This window comes from Lonchura striata, chromosome 18 (genome assembly GCF_050655825.1).
Source record: "Lonchura striata isolate lonStrDom1 chromosome 18, ASM5065582v1, whole genome shotgun sequence".
NCBI classification, from domain to species: Eukaryota; Metazoa; Chordata; class Aves; order Passeriformes; family Estrildidae; genus Lonchura; species Lonchura striata.
Window position 1 is genome coordinate 5,154,838 of NC_140720.1, and position 12,931 is coordinate 5,167,768.

The 12,931-nt window shown below is 39.4% G+C and overlaps 1 protein-coding gene across 4 annotated transcripts in view; it reads left to right on the plus strand.

Moving 5' to 3' along the window:
- TEX2 (testis expressed 2) overlaps nucleotides 1-12,931 on the plus strand; it is a 45,670-nt gene that overhangs the window by 2,732 nt on the left and 30,007 nt on the right. The window contains exon 1 of one of the 4 annotated variants that reach the window (XM_021537512.3): nucleotides 3,924-3,999. The exons of the other annotated variants lie outside the window; for them this stretch is intronic. The gene's annotated coding sequence lies outside the window, so the exon portion shown is untranslated. Of the gene's footprint in view, nucleotides 1-3,923; nucleotides 4,000-12,931 lie in introns of those variants that run through there. 4 annotated transcript variants of the gene reach the window in all.

Sequence of the window (12,931 nt, forward strand, 5' to 3'; positions counted from 1 at the left end):
ATTTATCCATTAATAAATGCCTCATGTTCTAGAAACCCTTACTGCCCTAAATTAAACAATCAGATGACAATGTATGCTGGAAAATGAGAGCATAATGTAGGCTTAGAGACTGGAAAGAAAAAAAGAGTTAATACTGTGAGCTGTCATGATTGTGTACTTTTTATTAGAAGAGATGTACTCAGAGTAGAAACTAACTCTGGAAGTGCACAAGGGTGCTACATGTGCCTGATAAAGGGCATGAACATTTTTAAGTAATGTGAAGTGGACACTTGAAAGGATGTGTTGTGCTTTCAAGGTGGACGAGAGTAGAACACTGAGCTACTGAGAGAACAATATCCTGTCAGAACTGTTGTTAAAAAAAAATATGTGTACCACTCCTTATTGTAGAGGATTGTGCTAAATGGGTTAGATTCACAAAGTAAATTATTTGGTTTCGGGGGTTATTGTACTGCACGTGGTTGAATTAATCATCTTTGCTGGACAAAAATCCCAATTATTGTGTCATAAAAAATATATGATCGTCTGTTCTCGACAGAATTGTGAATTATCTCTTCTTGGAAGTTGGCTTCTATAAAGCTTCTGTTAACATAGTAAGCACAGAAGTTTGAAGGCAGAAAATTAATAATAATTGATCAACATCCCATTTGCAGCTTAAGACAACAAGACCTGAAGGTTGTGCATTGGCTGAGAGGGTTTATCCTCACCCAGCAGCCTCAGCCCCTGCTCCCTCAGAGCATTGTGAGGGATGAGGCTTGACCTCCTGTAGAGATAGCACTGAAGTAGTATCCTCTTCAGAAGAGCTATAAGTGAGTGGATTTGCTTGGATTTGGGCCAAGCTTTGTGTATATCACACAAGTATTTACATACTTGGCAAATTGAATTTTAAGTATTTTAAGGTAATTTTTATGTTCTTTCACATAAGTCCTTACTGGAGTTTTGCACTGTAGGCTGCCTTGTGCTAACTTGGTTTCATGAGTTGAGTCTGTGCAGAACAAAATCTCCTCTCCTTGGTCACTAACAATGCAACCAGTGTAGTGCAAGACTCCTAGTCAGACCAGTTCAGTAATGCAGAATCTGCTTCTTTCATAATTTCCTTTAAAGGACTCCTTGATGACCATTATCTCTGAAAAATAAAAACCATGTGTCCTAAGTTGAAACTGCTCAATTGAAGTATCTGAGAGGCACTGCTGGAAGGCTTCCTGTGTTAGCCATGGCCAGTCTTGCTTCTGTTGGACATGGTGAGAGAAAGGAAGCAGAGGAGCAAGTTTTGATGGTAGAGTAGGTCAGAGTGACTGAGGTGTCTGCAGTGTGCAGTAATCCCTGTAAATTTTTCTGGTGTTTTTTCTTCTTGTTTCACCCTGTGGGAGAAAAGAAGTTCCAGGGTGTTATTATTTATTCTCTGGGTACTCTTGTCTCTGTTGAAGCCACTTCTTAATGACTTTGGAGAGACATGAGACTATAATGATAAAGCAGGGTTTATTCTCTGATCTTGCCTTTCTGCTCCTCAAAACTCCTACTTCTCTGTTCCTTGTCGTTCCTATTTGTTTTAACTCTCTCCTCTCCTGACAGTAAGTTGTGTTACTCTGCTATGCAAAGTCCAGATCAATACCCGGTGCAGTTGGGGTTCTAAAAGGGAAGAGGACTGATGGACAATGGATAACAGAAGATCAATAAACATGGTCAACACTGGTGTTTCCCCATAAAGGCCAGGAGGGCAGTGGAAATGAATCGTCGTGTGAACCAGGCTTTAATATTCATTATCCAGTGTCTCAGTGGTTTATAAAGTGTTGTGCTCTCTGACCCTGCTGGTGTTGGATGATAGGAATATTGCAGGAGAATGTTCCTTAGTGCTGTGACTACGTTTCATAACCTGCAGGATTGTTACCCTGGAGCTCTGAGAAGATGGGATGCTCAAGCTTAGAATAGGATCTCTTTCAAGAGTATGAAAATGGTTATTCAGGCATTGGAGTGTTCTTTTAAAGGATGTGTTTGGTCCAAAAAATTGCTATATTGGTTTTAATAGTGGAAATAGAAGACAGAGCTACAAGACTTTCGATCTTACTCTGGATTTAATGTGTTTTGTTTAAATTACACTTCAGTTGTAAAATAGGACTGCAAAATTACAATCACAAAGGTATGGACTCCTTTGATACTGGAAATTTCAAAGGAGATGGCAGAGGAGTGAAATGTGAATGTGACCTCTCATGAGCTACAGTGAAGTACTGATTTGAAATTAAATAGAGAGACGTAAAAAACATTCTGTTTCCCTGGAAGTCAGGATTAAGACTGAGAAAAGAAAACAGTTTGTTTTTATGAGCCCAGACAGTCTGGAAGAATGAGGGTTCTGTGTGGGGAAGGAGCTGGTGGTTCTCACACGCCTGTGTTGTGGGAGCTTGGATAGGAAATGTCACCAAACATGTGACATGGACAGACAGTAGAAGTTGTCCGAGTTGTGCTCACTGTCTGCATGCCTGCGAGCTGCAGCATGTTCTGCTTCCTTGTCCTCTGAAGCCCCAGGTACCCAGAGCCTGCCTGCGCCAGGCCCTGCCAGGGATCCATCCCAGACTCCTCTGGCTGAGGCCAGGAGCGATGCCCTCGCCAGAGCAGAGCACTGCAGAGCATTCCCACAGCCCTGCCTGCTGTCACCTCCCACTTGTTCCCATCTCCCTGCCCCACTGTGGCCAGGACAAGGTGGAGAGTCTCTGAGGGCTTTCCAAGACAGGCATTACCATTCTGCTTGCTTAGTAGGTATCTGCCATCCTTGTTGCCCGGGAAGACTTCATTTTTTTTCCTAGTACTCTTGTGTAATACTTGGGGTTGGTCACGTAAATACTTTGGTGGGAAATGAAAGTGATCTGTACAACTCTTAACTTGTTTGGAGCTGCTGTGACATTTGATAAGGCTTATCTTTGTAGGACCTCCTCAGTAGCATTTCTTTTTGTCTAATCATTTCCACACTTCTTCCTTTTCAACTTAACTTGAAGTATTAAACAAAGGAATTGGGAGGAGTGGAAAGAACTAAAGGGGAGATAATCCTTAATGTCTGTCAACTCAGAAGTGTGCTGGTTAATAAATGCTCTGCCAGGTTTTGAATAAACTTTCTGAGCAAATGCGTGACAACTTTACAAAAGTATTTTTATAGAAAAGAAAAAAGTGTTACTCTTCTATTTATATGTTATTTTTAGCAAGTAGCAAGAGATGTGGACGGAGAACAGACCAGCTGTGCATACAAACTCTCTTATTTTGTAATTCCCTTTATTCCCTTTTATCATTCCCTTTTTGACAACAGGCTGAATGTTCCCAGAAACCTTAACACTGCTGAGAAATTTCAGGCAAGCTGAAAGCAGTGCCTGGCAGTTTCAGAAAACTCTGTGTCTGAAAAGATGCATTAAGAGGTGTGTTGTATTTTAAAGTGTAAATATTTAGTTGTTTGGCTCTCCATTTATTTTGTCATGCAGCTTTGAGATGTGGATTGGCAATGGTTTTGGAGTATTAAACAGATTTTATGAACTTTTGCTTTTCTGATGACTTGGGCCAACTTTCCAGTTTTACTTTTAAATCCTATCTACATCCTAGCTATCATTCTTTCTTCCACATTAAAACTTCACAATTGAAATTATAAAAATGAGTAAATCATGGTGCTGCCCCATGTGAGTGGTTTTTCTTTCTCAGGATTTATTTTTTAATCTGCTTCTTCCATCCAGCTGTCCTATAAGCAGTGCATTTACCAATGAAAATGCCCTGGACTGACTGTTTAGCAAATGTCTTTGTGGACAAAAATGGGTGAGGTGTGAGCAGTGGCTTCTCGAGCCTCCTCCTCCAGTAACCCCAGCCAAGTTAATGCTGGTTTGTGTGGTCTGTTCAGATCTCTGGCTGCTGAGGAAAGGATTGTCTGTTGGCATAACACTTCTGATCCTTCACAGAGCTGGGAGAGCTTTTGAGGAGGTGTGGAGGCTGTTCCTGATTTTCACAGAGAGGAGCTTGTGGTGAGGAATGGAGGTGAGAGATTTCCATCCCATGTGTGCATTTCCACTTGCACTGCTCAATTCAGTTTCCCCAAAAGAGTGACCAGTGTTGTCTAAAGCCTTTGTTGTACAGAGCACGTTGTGTAGAGGCAGCTCTGTAGGGATGGGAGCAGCTTCCTCACCTTTCAGTCACCTATTTTGTCACCTTATCCTGGAAGACAACCTGAGCTGCCACTCCTGCTTGGCTTCTCAGCCCTGACCTCTCTGAACAATTAAAAGCCTCGTTTACACACCCACACCCTGATGAGTATGTGCTGTGCATATCCACAAACCTACTCAGGGTGCTTGTAATTCAGAGCTTGGCTCTCTTTGATAAACAAATGCCTGGTGGATGAATTAAGTATGGATATAGGAACATTGCCCTATGCCTGAAATTAGACTTGCCTGCGTAATTCTGTAATTGGACAAGGCAGGATATGGCTCAAAGACACTTATTTCCCTTTGCCCTTTTGAATCCATCTGGTGGCTTTTGCTGTTCTTTTATCTCCCAGCAAATCAAGACCTTAAAATTGATGACCTAAAATTAATTTCCTTGAAGCTGCTTTAATGACATTTCTGTTTCTGTGCACGTGTGTGCACAAAATGTAACCCATATAGAGGGGAGTGCATTCACCCTTAACTGTTTTTTAACTGGTTGAGACTATAAAAATTATTTCTAAATGCAGTAGTAGAAACTTTTATGGTGTTGAAGGCATTTCCTGGGCAAATTACACTGATGATACCTGTTTATTGAATAAAAAAATATAGGATAAGAAAGGAAAGACTTTAGCTCCTTTTTACAAGGAAGTAACTGCAAAAGAGAATGACAATAGAGAGTTTGCATTAATACAGCTTGATTGTAAAGTAGAACTGCAGTTCTTAAAAATTCATTAAGATTTTTTTAAGCTGTTCACATTGTTCTGTGAATTCAACAGGTAACTGGTGAATTCTGGTGTGTATTGCTACAAGACACCCACCTGCTGACTTTTTTACTTTTCAGCCTGTGAGGTCAGATGAAATTCGGGGAGACAACTACGCTGATTAATGTTCTCAGAAGTGAGATCTGTGTGTGTGTTTTACAGCTCCCTATGTAGCTGGTCAAAATTTAGTATATGCCTCTCTGAAATAGAGTTTTGGAGGAGTGATTTTATTTACAGAAGTCTCATTGTACTGGTCTGCCTTCCACGAAGTTAAGGACCTGTGTCTGTGTGCTATTGACTGAATTATACCATAGAGCAAAGGTTGAGAGAAAATGAGTAATGGGTGAGAACACTTCTCAAGGAGTGCTGAAAAGTTAAAAAAACCTTTAGTGAACTTAAACCTTTTAAGGAAAATTTTATTTTTCTTTCATTTCACATTGGTGGCCTGATTCACACAGGGAATGACCATGTTGGGGTAGATCCATGCTGCTGAAAAAAGAGATCTCTGTTTATGTTCTTCCCAATCTTACTTACTTTGCCTTTTCTTTTTTTTTTTTGAGTATTCACATGACTAATTGTCCTTCTAGGTTTCTTATCAGTACCACTATTTGAGAGAGAAAAACAGAGTAGGAAGGATCCCCATATGCCCAAGGACCTCACTTTACCCTCTCAGTGTACTGACTTCCTTTCTCCTTGGTAGAAATATGGTGTCTTTAGGTTCCTGTGAAATTATCATTTAAATTCAGAATGCGAGCAAAGCTGTTTTTTTTTTTTTTCATATATCTATCTCCCATGGTTTCTTAGCAATTAGGCATTAAAAAATATGTTGTGGGAGGTGCTCATCATTTCCTGACTCAGTTGGTTTCAATGGGAGTCAGGCCTGTAAAGCAGCTGTTAAGGTCAGGCAATCTGTAATTGACCTGTCAGATGTTGCAATTAAAGTGCATTGCAGCTGTTGGAAATAGGAGTTACCTCCAATGCTCCTGAAAAAAATGAAAAATAACCCGAAACCAAACCACCAGAAAGCTTTAATATGTTTCACTGATTCATTGAGTACCTCTCTCTTCTGTGTCTAATGCAAGAAACAGAGGGGAATGCAGATGGAGCTGCTGCCTTTGATTTCAGTGCTGTTTGTGGCAAGGCCTCTTTCATGTTCTGAATAACAAAGTCCAGGGAAAATTCTTGCCAATGTCTGTCAAATAAGTTTACACCTTGAAATGCTTAGAGTTATAAATACTGTGAAAACTAAGAAAATGTATTTACATGAAAATACACATGGGAATGCTTTTGCCACATGCTGCTTTTTACCTTAATGCTTTTGTGGATTTTGTGAAATATTAGAATGTACTGTAATTGAATAACTAGGAATTGTGTCGTTGCTTCAACCCTGTGCACTTGATTGTTTTTGTATCTGTCTTATAGTCCACTGTTTTTAATCATAAAGTGCTTAAGCCACTCTTTAATTCAAAATTGGTTATTGTGAGATGATTCTGAAATGTATATAATAGTTGCAAGGCTCTAGAAGCTTTTGACCAGCTGAAAAGCTCTCCAGAGCCCTTATGTCATGACAGTCATTCGGGAAGCTGGGGAGGTCTGAGTTGTCTGTCCTAATGTTTGTATTGAGCTTCACTTAATATCTGTGCTCATTGAGAGTCTTCAGTGTATTTGTGCTGTGTATTTGCTTGGGTTTTTGGCTTTTGTTAATAAGCAAAATGCTTTGTCCTTAGCATGGTAAAAATTCAGGTCGTTTGGGGCCATCTGGGTTCCATTTCAGTGTCTTGGATGTTGTCCTGTGCTTGTCACTCTGTCCTCCAGCTGGAAAGCCACAGTGGTGCTGAACTTTTGCATTTTAGTTTCTAGGTATCTGAGTTGAACATAAATCTGAATGAGATGAATGTTGCCTTAAGCAGAGAGACAAATGTCTGGTACTCGCCAGTTCTAAATCTGACGTTTTATTTTCTGGCTATTCTTAGGACAAGGATTCTTGAGAGTTTGTTTTGTTAACCTTCTATGGATCTTTCTATGAATTGGAAGTTTAAGTGTTTATGCACAGAAGCTGTCAACAGTAGTTTATGATCTCTGCACAGTTCTTACTAGAATATGTGTGATTCTAGAGCGGAATTAATGTGGTTCTCAGTCTTTGCTGTTGATTCTTTAAGGTGTTAGTGACTCTTTATGATCTTACTTGTTCCAAAATCTATGTGAACACTGCTCTTCAATCAGGTAAGTCAGAGCAACATTTTTCTAGCCTTCCTAATAATACTGAAACTAATAATAGCATAATTACCTACACAGGGCTTTCAGAGAAGTCTGGAATTCTAGTCCATTTTCTTCCAAAATTAGATCATAAAGAGCTTTTCTGTTCATGTGGTGCTGATTTATGTTTCTTTTGCAGTTTCCAGGTAGCAGGAAATGCTGGTAATACCTTTCTCCATTAATTTTTTCATGGAATCCAGTGACAGGAAAGACCATTGCATGGCATGGAGTGATTGGCAGGACTGCCTCTCTTAGGTGCTGGGAACAATTGTTATAAAGAAACTACAGAGAAGTTTGACTTTTGGGTTGAATTACTTTTGTCCCACCTAACTAAAACTTGATGGCAGCTCTGAAAAGACTGGCGTGTTTTGAAGTCCTGTTTATTGGCCTTTTCCTAACCTTTCCTGTCCTTTGGACCTTCTGGGGACTATGCTTGCAGAACCTTCTGAGAAATCCTGATCTGTCATAAATGCATTTTCTGCATTTATCAAAGACACTTTTCCGTGGGTAGATGAGATGCAAGGAGGTGAACAACTGTAATTAATGTGCCCTCTAACAGCAGTTCCCAATGTTAATATTTGCAGCTTGCTCTGTATCTTCAGGTGCCTTAAGATAATTAATTTTCATGTGTTAAGTACAGCTGCCTTTCTAGTTAGGTATGAATACTTTATTTGTATTAAATGTAAATGTAGCCCTCCTCCCTTCCTTAGACAGTTTAAGCTTTCTGAAAATAGCCTTGTTTTGGTTTGTTCTTGTTTCGGTTTGTGCCAGCTGCCTGGTCTGTAGATATTTTCCTGTTTTTCTTAATTGTTTATTTTATTTGAAGAGTTTTTACCTTGCTTCTTAGGGATGTGCTAGGTCTGAAACTAAATACTTCCAAGTATTAAAAGCTTGAGTGCTATTTAATAATACCAGAGAATATCCCCTTCTGTAATTTTGAAGACATCTCTGAGACCTAAGAAAACTATGATTGTGTACTGTGTTTTGTCCTGTCAGCTTAAAAAGCCATGAGGCACCTTGCATGCTAATCCTCTGCAGAACATGAAATTAAAATGAAGGCTGTACATAAGAAATAGGAAATTTGATTGATCATTAAAAATCCCCTGGAAAAAAAAGTCTTTAGATACCTATGGGTGAATCTGTAGATTCCATTCCTTTTTTAATGATCTCTCATAACTACATGGGGACCTAGAGTTTGAGTTACTAATTGGTGCTGCTCCTCTGTATCTGAGTTCAGCCTCATGTGGACAAACCTGTTTATTTTTAAAACCTTTTCATATGAAGGTGTGTGATGGTTGTTTTACCTTGGCAGGTACTGTGACTAGTGCTGTAGTTTTTTTGTTAGGGAAATGACTGTAAATGTAAGAAGTCGTCTTTGAATGCTCGCTTGCTACCTGTAGGCAGTTCTACCTATTGATGTGTATTTGCACTGGGAAAAAAGAGCCTGCAAGACAATTCTGATAAAACCCTTTTAAATTTAGGATTCAGGGCACCTATTTTACTTAATTGTGGAAACATGCTTTTCTCTAAGTCACTCGGTCAAAATTTCCCCTAAAGATTTCACAGTGGCCTTTAATTTAATCAGAGATGTGGGCAGAGGTTTCAGCTATGGGCTAATCCACAAAGGTTTTAGATAATCTTTTATCAGATTTATGAGGAGGTTATTTTTTTTTCCCACTGAGATAAGAGAGGAAGTTACAGTCCTGCACAGTTTGTCCTCACAATTTTCCCTTTCCACTGGGTGTCATTTTTCTACGTGTAAATTTTTGATGCTTTATTGTTACAGAAATCCAGCATGTTCTGTTGAGATGCAGAACTTGTGCAGCACCAGAAGATTCTGATGTAGACTCTCCTCCCTTTTAGAAGAGAGCAAATGCAGCAGTTACATATTTATTGCTCAGAAGTGTAAGACCATTGTTGGGGTTTTGAGAACCCAGCAGTTTGAGAAAAGTGGGAAAAGCTGGCTTTAGGCTGTGTCTGAGTTTGCCCTTGTTTTAATGTGTCTATTTCTGAATCCCTTGCTGCAGAAATTTCAGATCTGGGTCTGGAAACTTGTCTTTTTCTGGGGCATTTATCTTTTCACTTGTGGCCAAATTAGTTTTTTAGGCAGTTTTGATACCATCAATTAACTACCTGGAAAAACCATATGTTTTAATATAATTTTAAAGACAGCAATACATGTTACAGGAAATGGCTAAACCCTAAAATCTGTGATGAGGTGGGGATATGGTGGTGGTTTGTTACTATTTTATTTTGTTCTGGAAACTAATGAAAGGTTCCTTTGAACTGTTTAATGTGTAGTGTTTTAGAAGGAAAAAGTGCTATCTGTTGCTTGCAATTACAAATGATAAACAAGAATGTAGTTCATAAGAGGAGAACATGTGAATGGAGAAAGTATTATGTATGTAATAGAATTTTTATTCATTCTTATTGTGCCAACTGGGAGTGAATGTTCTTTAATATAATTATACTCTAGTGCAGTTTGAATTTAGTCCAAAGAGCAGAGCTTTGCCTAAAAACTTCTTTTATTTCTTCTGTTAGGGAAAATGTTGGATTTCTTAAAAATACCACTTCACTTCAGCTATCAGAAAATCATTAAATAAGAAGAAATTAGATTTTTCTGAGTTTCTGGAGAACCTTTAACTGCTTAGCTTTCTGTGTTTGTTAAAATGGGAGTGTAGTGCAACTTTCAGAGTTTTTGGTAAGTGATGTGTCGTGGAAAGAATAGGAAATAATAATAATTATTCTTTTATCAGTAAAGGCAGAGGAACTAATGTGGTAGCTGACCTTTCTTAGGTCTTAGGGGAAAATGTTAATATAGAATACACGTGCTTAGCTAACAATAAACAATTTTTGCTTGATTATTTTTGAAGTGTTGTAAAGACAAACTTGGGGACCTCAGTAGCAGCAACAAAATTTCAGTAATTTTGTCTGCAACAAAATTCCAGTAGTTTTGAAGACTCCTTATTTGCCATTGCAATTTTACTTGGCTTTTCTGTCCTGGGCTTAAAATGACTCATACTCATCTCTTTGATAGGTTTACAATTTTCATTAAAAGTATAATCTCATTGACAAGACTTTAAAATTTTGCCTAGAATTTTCTTTTTAAGTATTCCTAAGCATACTTAAATGCAGATTATTTAACTCAAATTTTTCTGAACTTAAAAGCATTTGCACAAAAATATTTGGATTTTTAAATGATGCTCAGAGATCTCCTGCTGGAGGTGTTTTAGCTCTCACCCAGCTTCATTGTGCCAACCTGGGTTTCTCTGGCACAGGTATGTGCTGTGTGTGTATGTTATGATCCATGGTGGGTGACACCATCAGTTTTGGCCATGATCTGGGATTGGCTTCTGCTCAACACATTTGACTTCAATCTTTTAATAGTACTTGATATTGATATTGATAATTTCTGCCCTTGGATTTAAAACAGGTTTTGCTGTTTCTTTGTTTTCTTCCCCTCCCCCCCCATATAATAAATCCAGTTGCATGAACTTGGAAAGGGAAGGAAACTTCCTTCTTGTTCCTGATGGAAACTGAGCTTTAAAGCATTATCTCCAGGCTGGGTAACTGGATCCCTGACAGGAAGGTTTCACAGGGCTATTGTGTGATAGTAATTACCAACCCTGGCTCTGTAGTTCATTTAAAAGTAATGACTAGTGGATGTAAAAGGAACAATAGATGTTAACTATGGAATACATTAACTCATGGAGATGCCAGGGGAATTTAATTGATCATAATTAGAAATTTGAATGGGGATAGGAAAGAACGTTGAATTTTGCATCCCTTCATTTTTTTTGTCTTTTATGATATAGATCTGCTGAATTAAATGAAGTCCATGTGACAGATAATGTCCCAGCAGCTGTGCTCTGTGCTTCAGGGAGGGCATTCTGGGCTAAATGGGAATTGGCTTTCTAGACTACTTCTGTGGCAAAGCAGTACTTTTCACTAATATTGTACTTTGTCTTGAAGGACCTGAAATGAAGACTTCTTGCTTTTAACAGAAGATTTTGTCTGATGCTGAGAGCTCTGTTACTTATTTTAATTAAGCACAAATAATTGCAGCAGTTCTCCCACATGTATCAGTGTTGGAAGGCAGATACTGGTTGAATCTCTAGTAAATCATACAGAATCTAGAATTTCAGGGAGCAAATATGAATTTCAGATCACATTGCCTTGTGTAGGTGTTCCCTGTCTGAGAAAGATTTAATGTGCTGCTGGCCTGGTTTGGAACATGGCTGTAGTGGGGTCCTGTTTCTGTTAATATAAAATCTCTCACTCCATAAGGAGGCTGCAGAGATTGTCTAAAACAAATATACTGCTTCTTCTTCCTGCCAAATGAAGGGTAGATTTAGCATATGAAGTGTCTACCTGTTTTGAGTCTGACACTTGAAAATTGCTATCATGTAACCCAAAATTATAAAAAAGGCTCCATGAATCCTAAAGAAAACTGGGTGTTTTTCCCAGCGTGCCAAAGCAGGAGCTCCTGTTGGATGAGTGATGGCCCAGAAGGGCTACTGGGGAAAGTGGAGGCATAACCAGTGAGAAACATCTTTCCCCTGTGAACAGCTGTGGCAATCTGCATGAAGTTGAATTGCAGCATTATCAGTAATGAGATTAGTTGTTTCCTGAACAGCATTTAGGACTTGTTCTTCTGGTGCAGTGTACAGATACAGGGAAAAGTATTGCAGTGCTGTTTAATAACCTGTGAGGCTTTTCCTTTACTTAGGAGGAAAGGAATTTCTGTTTTGTCAAAACACATTTTTTGGTCTGTGTTTAATAGCAACAAAAATACAAGTGTTGAACCTTGCTGCACATTTTTCTGAAAGCATTTTGCTAATACAGTGTACTGTGTACCCTTTCCCCCTCATGAAGATGTTGTAATAAGTAATAGCAATGTGATTGGAGTAGTTGGCTGCTTCAAAGCATGTGAATGTAGTTACCCAATCTGGCCTGTTTCTCCAGCTAAATGATTATGACTAAGTGTGATATATACAACTTTGACCTTTTAAGTTAGTTCCTAATTTGCTGCTTTGTTGTTTGAATCGCTTTCTATGTTGTTAATATGAAAAGAATTGCTTTGGTGGAATAATTGCCTAAGGCTCTTGGATGGACTGTGTGTTTTCTCAGGGCTGTGAGCAGGTGCTCTCTGGGGTGCAGCTGAACGAGGGTGGGGTGTGTTTGTCCATTGCAGGAGAAGGGAACAGAAGGGTGTTTATGCTGCTGGGCAGAAGGACACATTGCTGGGTGCTTGGCTCTTCCTGTGAACTCCCAATTAGTCATTCCTGGGAAGAAAACACTGCAGTGACACTTACAAGAGGTGTCATGGCCTAACGCACACCTGGCCTCTCCCTGGGTATCCCTGTTTGTCACCAGGTGCATCACAGCGTGGTGGAGATGTCACCCAGGCAAAAACATCCTCAGCTCCAGCACTGCTGCCTCCCTGCTCGTAGGAGAGGGCTGGGTGAGGAATGCTGTCTGTCCCAGGCAGCTGCACTCCCTGTTTGCCTGGCTCCGTGTTTCCTGTTGTTGGAGCTTTAAAAGCAATGCCTGTGGGTGAGGATTATGAACTGCTCTTCTGTGGGTGATGGGGATGCAGTGCCTTGAGGTCAGAAGTGGAAATGGCAGCAGTTGGTTGGCAGCTATCTCATTCCACCCTGTAACAGCATTCAAAGTTCAAACCTTTGGGGGAAAGGAATTATTTTCTGAGCAGCCTTCTTCCCTTCCGGGTAAAAGTTCAGGTTCTGAATT